Source organism: Mandrillus leucophaeus, unplaced genomic scaffold (genome assembly GCF_000951045.1).
Source record: "Mandrillus leucophaeus isolate KB7577 unplaced genomic scaffold, Mleu.le_1.0 Scaffold217, whole genome shotgun sequence".
Lineage (NCBI taxonomy): Eukaryota > Metazoa > Chordata > Mammalia > Primates > Cercopithecidae > Mandrillus > Mandrillus leucophaeus.
Genome location: NW_012102221.1, coordinates 1,180,688 through 1,190,309, shown reverse-complemented (window position 1 = coordinate 1,190,309; position 9,622 = coordinate 1,180,688). Strand labels below are relative to the sequence as shown.

General features: G+C 38.3%; 1 long non-coding RNA gene across 1 annotated transcript in view; it reads right to left on the bottom strand.

Annotated features, from left to right (window-relative positions):
* Positions 1 to 4,232: 4,232 nt before the first annotated feature.
* The window catches only part of LOC105540237, a 155,622-nt gene continuing 150,232 nt past the window's right edge, over positions 4,233 to 9,622 (bottom strand). Inside the window, exon 3 of the long non-coding RNA XR_001006171.1 lies at positions 4,233 to 4,559. This is a non-coding gene — a long non-coding RNA (uncharacterized LOC105540237). The remainder of the gene's footprint in view (positions 4,560 to 9,622) is intronic.

The window sequence follows — 9,622 nt, the reverse complement described above, 5'->3', positions numbered from 1 at the left end:
AATTGAGACAGAATCTCATTCTGTAACCCAGGCTGGAGTACAGTGGAGTGATCTTGGCTTACTGCAATCTCTGCCTCCCGAGTTCAAGCGATTCTTGTGCCCAGCTTCCTAAGTAGCTGAGACTACAGGTGCACACCACCATGCCTAGCTAATTTTTTGTATTTTTAGTAGAGTTGGGGTTTCACCATGTTGGCCAGGCTGGTCTCAAACTCCTGACCTCAAGTGATCCGCCCACCTTGGCCTCCCAAAGTGCTGGGATTACAGGTGTGAGCCACCACGCCCAGCCTGTCCATGCATTTTCAAACCAAGGTTCATTTAATTATGCATGGTGTCTACACTGTAAGTATTTGAGACTTCAACTAAAAATCCTATCTTTTAAAAAATATGGGGTAAGAGGGAGAACAGTAAACACAATGAATGGCCTATTCAACTTCTCTTCAACTTCATTTTAGATACTGTATATATTGTTTGAAGATATTATTCCTTTCTAGTGTTGGTTTTAATAAAAAGTGCTTAACTGTGTACATTGAGATCAATAATGTTTTATTTATAAAAATTAGTCATCTCTACTACAGATTCTTGCTCTCTGGCATGTAAGAATGATTTCAGGACCTTCATCAGGCCAGTTGTGATGAACTTCAGAGCCATTATTTTTCATCTAACATTTAAAAAATTGTTATTAGTGGTTGAGTGCAGTGGCACAGGCCCGTAATCCCAGCACTTTGGGAGGCCGAGGCGGGTGGATCACGAGGTCAGCAAATCGAGACCATCCTGGCCAACACGGTGAAATACAAAAAATTAGTCAGGCATGGTTGTGGGCCCCTGTAGTCCCAGACACTTGGAAGGCTGAGGCAGGGAATCACTTGAACCCAGGAGGCAGAGATTGTAACGAGTCGAGATTGCACAATTGCACTCCAGCCTTGTGACAGAGTGAGGCTCCGTCTCAAAAACCAAAAATGTTATTAGCATTATATTAATGCATTTATGTATTTATTTAAATATTTCATTGGTAATAGAATTACCCATTTTGTTCCTCTTAATATAGTATTTTGTAGCAACATTACATCAATGACTAAAATAGGTTTTGGAAAGAATTAGCATTCTGCTGAGGTAGCCTTGACTGCAGACTGAGAATGATAAGGTATATAAAATTAGTACTAAATGCCTTCCTAGGGTCAAAATAATGACAGATGTTAAAAATGCATGCCAGTATAACATTCTCAGATTAATTTCCAGAAAATTAAGTAAACACTATGGCGGCATATAAATCTTTGGAACTGTTCTTATTTACCTTTCATCTGTCATTGCTAACGTCTCCAAACTGACATGACTTGCCATGGTCTCTGAATTGTATAAATGTGCTTTGGCTTGAATGAGCATGGGAAATCCCCACCAAGTTGCAAGTTAGGGAAATGTGTCAAAATATTTCATAAGTAAAAGACTATGAAAGCTGCTCCACTGAGGGATCCTAATGGACCTCAGGCCGACCTCCTTCCCAGTAAGATGGCCAGAACAGTGTACCCACAGGACTTCAAGGGTTCTGAAGTGCCTGCAGTATATCTGGGGGTATCTGGCTTCCTTTTGTATCGAGAAGTGTCATTTTGCATTATGGGATGAGTAAATCGAGCCTCTCCATAGTTTGGATCAGCCTATCTGAAGCAATCAGTGTCCCTATGCTGTGAGTACATAAAGATGATCAGTGCAGCCCAGCTATTCCACTGTGCCTCAACCTGCCATTCTGTTCAGAGCAGAGTCTCTCTAGAAGCCTGTCTGGCTGTCACTAGCTAGGCCTATTGGGAGATGTCCATGAAGCATGACACCCACATCTTCTCCCAGTTGAAGTGCATCCAAATGGACGCCATTTTCGAGGTCAAGGGTCATCAACTCCCTGGGTGGCAAACCAGTACACACAGCAGCAGGTGAGCAGGAACAAGGGGGCATTCCTGCCTGAACTCTGCCTCCTGTCAGATTGGAGGTGGAATTACATTCTCATAGGAGCATGAGCCCCATTGTGAACTGTGCATGCGAGGGACCTAGGTTGTGTGCTCCTTATGAGAATCTAATGCCTGATGATCTGAAGTGAAACAGTTTCATCCTGAAACCATCTTCCACCCTGAAACCATCCTCCACCCCATTCATGGAAAAATTGTCTTTCACGAAATTGGTCCCTGGTGACAAAAAGGTTGGGGATCAGTGGTCTAGATGACATCAAAGTGAGCAATTTCTTTGTTTCCACTGTTTCAGCAAAAGCCCTCTGACTTGTGGATGCTTCCAAAGAGCCTTCACTTTGTAAAGGATCATCTTCCCTTCCCTTTCCCCACATGGCCTCTACTCCTGCTCTGCAAATCCTATCTGTGATGCTCCAGGACCTGGGAGGATGGGAGAGGGAACCCCAGGAGACACCCCCCACTATCCAAGTCCAAGGACATCCGACATTTGTGGAACACTAAGACTATGAAAGAGAAACAACACTGCAGTGAGGACCGCTGATTCAAAGTGAGAAATGAAGAACTTTAAACAATTCTAATTTCGTAAAAGATGTGAGAACACACATTACCGTAAAATAGTTATAGAGGCTGCAATGAGGAAAGACTCATCAGAGACTAGGAATCAACTCTTGGAAATTAAAATAAGGTTGTCAGGTAACTACCCATGAAGCTGAATTCCACAATAGTCAGCTTGAAAAAAAATTAAAAAAAAAAAAAAAACAGTACAGGACATTTCACAGAATACAAAATAAAAATGCAAAGAGATAATATGAAACTCACTGTAAGAGAAATGGAGGCTAGATCCAGATGGTCCAATAAATATCTAATACAGGTTTTTGAAGGACAGACCTGTGACAGCTTGAAAAGCCTCTCTTCTCCAATAATTAAAACGTTAAGTCCTGGAATTCAGTCTCACTGGACTAACTTGAATTGCAACCCTATCCTTGAAGCAATTACTGTACCAGAGATAATGGAGAAAAAAAAAAGCGATATATTCATTTTCAAATGTTAAGATGGCTTAAAGACACAACAAAAATGTAACAATTTATGGATCTGAATGAAAATGTTATCAGTCTTGCCTATGTAAATATAAAGGTATAGTTTACATAAGATGAGAGAAAGAAGTATGTAAGATATGTGTAGAGAATAGGTCTCTTAAATGGAAGCTTCAAGTGATGTTTAAAATTGTCAAAAAAAAAAAAAGAAAACCATCGATGTACATTATTTAAAGGTACTATAATATTAACTGAAGAACTAAAATAACTTTCCTGAATTTAAGAAGAGGGACTGTCAAGCTAAATCCCTCCTTTTATGTAGAAGAGAATCAACAGTTAGTACCTAAAGCTGATAAGCATATTATTTACGATTACGGTAGGGAACACCAGCAGAATTTAAAAGAGAAATTACTACAAGTTCTCTCTGAAGAGTTGGATTTGGTTTCAAAAGGGATTGAGGGGACTCGATTAGCTTTTATTTCATACCCTTCTCTATCTTTTAAAAAACAATTTGCATGTAGTCAGCCCTCTGTATCTGTGGGCTCCACATCCGCGGATTCAATCAACTGTGGAGAGAAAATACTCAGAGGGAAAAACAATTGCATCTGTACTGAACACGGACCGACGTTTTTCCTTCTTGTTATTTCCTAAACGACACAGCATAACAACTATTTACATAGCATTTACATCGTATTAGGTATTGTAAGTAATCTAGAGAGAATTTAAAGTATAAAAAGGATGTGCATGGGTTATATGCAAATACTACACCATTTTCTGTATCAGGGAGTTGAGCATCCCAGGATTTCGGTGTCCCTAGGTGTCCTGGAACCAGTCCTCCATAGATACACAGGGTGAATTGTATTATTTTGTGATAAAGATGTGTGCCTAAATACATGAGTAAAATATCTAAATTATAAAACTAGAAAACATTACTTTAGATTATCTTAGAAAAGTATCTGTAAACATTTAAATGATATTACTATGTATACATGTAAAACATTTCTTGTGTGAGCTTGGGAAATATACCTATTTTTGCACTTGTAAGAACTGTTAAGAGTTGGAAAATAGTTTTCTGTTCTGGCAGTTGACAGTTTCTTTCTGTAAAGAGCCAGACAGTAAATATTCAGGGCTTTGTAGGTCATGAGGAACAATTGAGGGCATTATATATGTACATATGTAACAAGGGGAAAAAATGCCATGATTTATATTGTATTGTCAAAATTTAGAATATGATAAAAATTGACTATGATTTTGTCATAATACAAATTTACTAATGAGAAGAACCAAAACTTTTTTTGAGGGGAGAGGTGATAATATTTTGCTTAGTTGGGGTTCAAAGTGAGTGTTCCCTCTTGTCAAATCAGTTGCAAACATTCATCTGTAAAGACAGACTCATCTGTGGGCCATTAAAAAAAACACAGGTGGTGGATGGGATTTTGTTCATGGGGCTACATGCAGTTCACTGACTGCCGCTCTATTTAGTCTGCTGCCATTTAGCGGGAATTCAGACTTAGGCTTCTCAGCTATCTATGGTGAATCGCCAGGTTTCTTCTCAGTTTGTTGCAGAATCAATACCCTCTTAAACAAAATACAAACTGAGTTATTATAAAAATGAAATTAAAAAAACAGACATACAAAATACTGACCCCAATATTTAATTATTGGAATCAATAAACAAAATTATGCTGCTAAATTACTACGAAAGTTTCTGAATACTTAACGTTTTCAACTTCCATATTTATATAGTGGCAAAAAGATAATAAAGAGCTTTGCAGCCTGATCTCAAATAGTTCATTCATCATTTTGGACTTTTAAAAAATATATGTTTCTACCTGCAGTGTAGTATAATTACCAACTTCTACGGCATTGCCAAAACTTGGAATGTGCTTCTCCGCGTCATTAGTGACTTCTGACTCCTCCGATTGGAACCCCACATGTGTTTGTTTCCTTTGCAGGCCTAATTGGCAACACTATAGACACCCTGGAGAAATTGAGGAAAGGTGGATAAAGCAACTGAATGCTTTCTTCAGGACCCTTTAGTCTATTTCCTTGGTGACTTCGTTCATTTGGAGGACAACCTTAGAATGAGCATTAATTACCCGATTGAGTCATCAACTAACTTCCAAGAGACAAACTATAATTTACTGAATTTATTACCCAGTATTTTATGCCAATTGTCTTGCAGTATTTTGCTGTCATAAGATGCATTTATTACTGATGATTTCCATCTACTAAGTCATAAGTCAAACCACCATTCCATTTTGTCACACTTCTGTATTTCATATTTAGCCAACTTAGAGTTTGATGGAATAGAAATACACTCTATGTAAATTACTCAATTACTATATTCAAAAGTTTCCACAAATGATGTAGGTACTACGAGAATATTTATGTAAATTCACATTTCCCAGCCATGCTCATCTGACTATGTTAGTTTAAAATGCAAGAGTTAAAATTTTCATTTTGCGGTGATACTATTCCCAAGTGCATTATGTTCATTGCATTGAAGAAACATCTATTACATCTTAAAACACACTTGCCATCATTTTCTTTCTTTGTAAGAATAAAAACACTTCAGAGCTACAGCAGACTCTCAATTAACTTAAGAAAAAGATGGGAAAAAAAAGCCTTGCTTCCTTTCTCTGGCTCTGTCAGGCTGCAGGAGGACTACATTCTTGAGTGGGAAATGAAAGATTTACGACATTTTCGAGACTACAATTTTTAATGAGATGCACATTCCTTTTCTCATGTAAGCCTCGCCTCAGGGGGTCTGGGAGCAGAGAGGGAAGCGGTTTTTGTCTGCGTCTCCTGATGGTCCTCACTGGATAAGTTTTGTGGAGTGTTCTTCTGTTTAAGAATTATCTTCTTTCATATTGTCTTCCCCATTAAACACATCTCCTATGGCATATTTGTTTTGTGCCGTACAAAGGAGATGAAAACGCTAAGGCCTGTTTATGGCACCTGTTTACCTAAGTATTTGGAATCTATAGTGAACGGTTTTCTCCAAATTATTTCTACGTTTCTATTCTTTAAAGTGCAAGTTAATTTTAAAACAGTATTCTGATGTGTAACTTCCAAGATCCTAATTTCTCTCCTACATATTGCTACTAATGGCCTGACATAAAATGAAATATACTTCATAAACTTCTCTTTACTTCAGTCACATTAAACCTAAACTGTGTAAAATTGATCCTTCTTGAATACAGAGTTGGAGCTGAACCATTGTTGTATGTTCTCATGTCACTGTCAGAAAAACAAAAAGGTGCTTTTAAGATCAAAGAAAAACATAAACCCAGAATACACAGTCATGGTTTGAAAACATAGTTTTAGAAATGTACATTTTGATCTTAAAAGATCAATGAAGGAAAGGGTTTGTGTACTAGACTCTGCCACAAATGAGTACCTACACTTTGCATGTGACATGCTGAACGTAACCATATCAACACTAGTGAATGAACGTCAGGGCACGCCACAAACAGCAGCTCATTCTGATTAACTGGTTCATATGCTGTTTTCAGTCTTCCTCTTGGGAGAAAAGTATCTCATATCAACAAAGTTGATGGTTCTACAACTAATGTAATTCCAAGCCACTGTACATAGCCTAACATAGCAACTATGAGGCATTAAAGCATTTTTCTTATAGAATATTAGGACTCACAAATACACTTCTAAATCCTCTTCAAAATACTTTGAGTTCTCATCAACATTGACACTAAATTATCCTGGGTATCCACATTATAAAGAAGCAGATGAGAATAATCTCATGTTTTTGCAATAAAACGATGCTATGTAGCTCATACTCCATAAAATTTTCAAAAATAAAAATTTTGGCTCCATAGCCTTCATTTCAAGCATCTTCTGAATGTGTGCCATTTCTGCAATGAGGGAGATGGCGGCTGGGTGGCAGTCTGAAGGTGCTGATTAGAGGTGTTCAGGGATGAACCCAACCAAACCAGTTAAGGGCAGGGACCTGCCAGTTCCGGGGAGTTTCACACCGAATGGAAAATATTGAGCAATCAGAATCTCAAGCAGTGGCCAATGACACGGAAAACTCATAAACACTCTAAAATAAAAATGTTGCAGGAATGCCACCTAAATTTTTAAAAGTCTTTAACAACAATTATAATAGCTAATATAGATTAAGTGCTTATTATGTGCCAGGGACTCTTCTAAACATCTGTACATCATTTGAGTCTTACAGCATTTCTGTAAGTATATTATTATCCCCATTTTTAAATGGGGAAATAAAAACACAAAAAAAGTCAATAGCTTACCCAAGATTACACAGCACATAAATTCTGTAAATAAGATTTTAACTCTGATAGTTTGGTCTACAGCCTGGGCTCTTAACCACTAGGTATAATAGCAAGCAAACATTGGTGAAAAACACAGTCCTTATCTAAAACTATGAAAATTAATCTTAACATCATCACCACCACCATCATTTAAACATTGGATATGCTTGGGTTTAAAGCACAATTTAGTTCTGCCACTTATGAACTCCGTCATTATCATCATATTTCTTAACCTCTGTAAAATGGTACAATAGCTGTCTTTCAGGGTTATTGCGAGATTGTTATGAATGTACGTAAACCACAAACACAGCTTCCCGGCACATCGCAGGTGCTCCAAAAGGGGTATTTTTATTACAAGTATAAGGGGAGTGATACATGCACGCTGCATACATTAACTGCTTGCCATATGATTAAGCAGATATAAGTCTGAATATGAATAAAAAATATAAATCCCACACCAAAACACGTCTCAATAAAACATTTCAAAAAATGTATTGGGTCATGAAAAAGAACTTCCTCGATGTAGTGTTTTACTGTTGTGTATCGCATACGTATAACTTAGGCCACAAGAAGAAGTCTTGGCTCAGACTTCACAGCCTCAGTTTTGAAAACAGGGTGTCCAGGGAAGGTGTTTGATACATGCTTGGGGCTGATGTTTATGCTGAGTTTCAATGATCATTCTCTCACATTAAAAGGTTTGGCTGAAAATATTAATATGCAAGTAGCAGATGTGTAAAGCAACTCAAAATGTGTATATAGCATGAAACTCATCTATGCAAGACACAGACTTTGGTGGTAGAATCTCCAAAGCTTGAAAGTAGAGGCCATTTAACTACAAGGCAATGATCCCAATCTGCTGGTCCCTAACACCATCCCTTAAGGGTTCCCCCAACCTACAATCGCACCAAGCACTATTTGCAAATGAATCACAAGCTGCTATTCTGAGTAACAGACTACAAATTAACTCAGATGGATTGTTAAAGTCATAGTAGTGTGTGTGTGTGTGTGTGTCTGTGTGTGTGTGTGTCTGTGTGTGTGTGTGTGTGTGGATGTCTGTGTGTGTCTGTGTGTGTGTGTGTGTCTCTGTGTGTGTGTGTGTGTACAGAAGATTTTCTTTCTCTCAGGTAAGTGCCCAAGAATGTGACTGCTGAGTCATAGGCTAAGTGCATTTTTAATGATTTAAAATGTAGTAGACTTTATTTTTAGAGCAGTTTTAGAGCAAGTGCAGAGAGTACATATATACCCTCCCCCTCCACACATGCACAGCTTCCCCCACTACCAACGTCCTGAACCAGAGCAGAACATTTGTTAGAATCCACGAACCTACTTGCACACACCATTATTACCCAAAGTGTCTGTGGTATATAGTAAGGTTCATTCTTGGTGGTCTACATTCTACGGGTTTTGACAAATGTATGAAGATATGCACCCACTGTTTTAGTGTCATCCAGCAATTTTCATTGCCCTAAACATCTTCTGTGTTCTGTCTCCTCATCCCTCCCTTCCACCCCAATTCAAGGCATTCACTGATCTTTTTTCTGCCTTTTTCAGAAGATCATGTAGTTGCAATCACACAGTATGCAGCCTTTCCAGAGTGGCCTCTTTCACTCAGTAATATTTATTCAGGATCCTCCATGTTTGTTATCCTTGACAGTTCGGTTCCTTTCGTTGAGGAATGCGAGTCCATGTCCTGCTGAAGGGCATCTTGCTTGCATCCAAGTTTGGGCAATTCTGAATAAAGCTGCTGTAGGCATCACGTGATGGTTTTCGTGTGGATGTAAGTTTTTAACCCATTTGGGTAACTATCAAAAAGTGCAATTGCTGAATCCTATGGTAAGAGGATGCTTAATTTTTAAAGAAACTGCCAAAGTGTCCTCCAAAGTGGCCATCGCGTGTTGCTTTCCCACCAGCGATGAAAGCGAGTTCCTGCTGCTCCTCAGCAGCATTTGATGTGTCCATGTTGTAGATGTTAGCCATCTTAATAAGTGTGTAGTGATATTTCATTGCTGTTTTATCACAGTAGCTTTTCATCATGATATAGTATCTCAGTAAAAACACAGCAAAAGTATAATTATTTAATCATAAGGGGAAACTCAAAATTTTGTTGGAAAGAGGGACTCTCATATTCAAAGAGGTTAGGAATCACTACGTAAAAGGATCCTGATAAGAAAATTGTGCATTTCAAAGTACGTATGCAAAAATGTCCCCTTTTACTTTCTGGCCACACTCCATTCCTTTGCCTGAAACTCTGGTGCAGCCTCCCAGGTCAGGCTGCACCTCCTCTTTCTTCACGATTTTGCATTCGCTCAAAGCACGTAAGGAAAAATTTCTCTTTCTCTTTCTC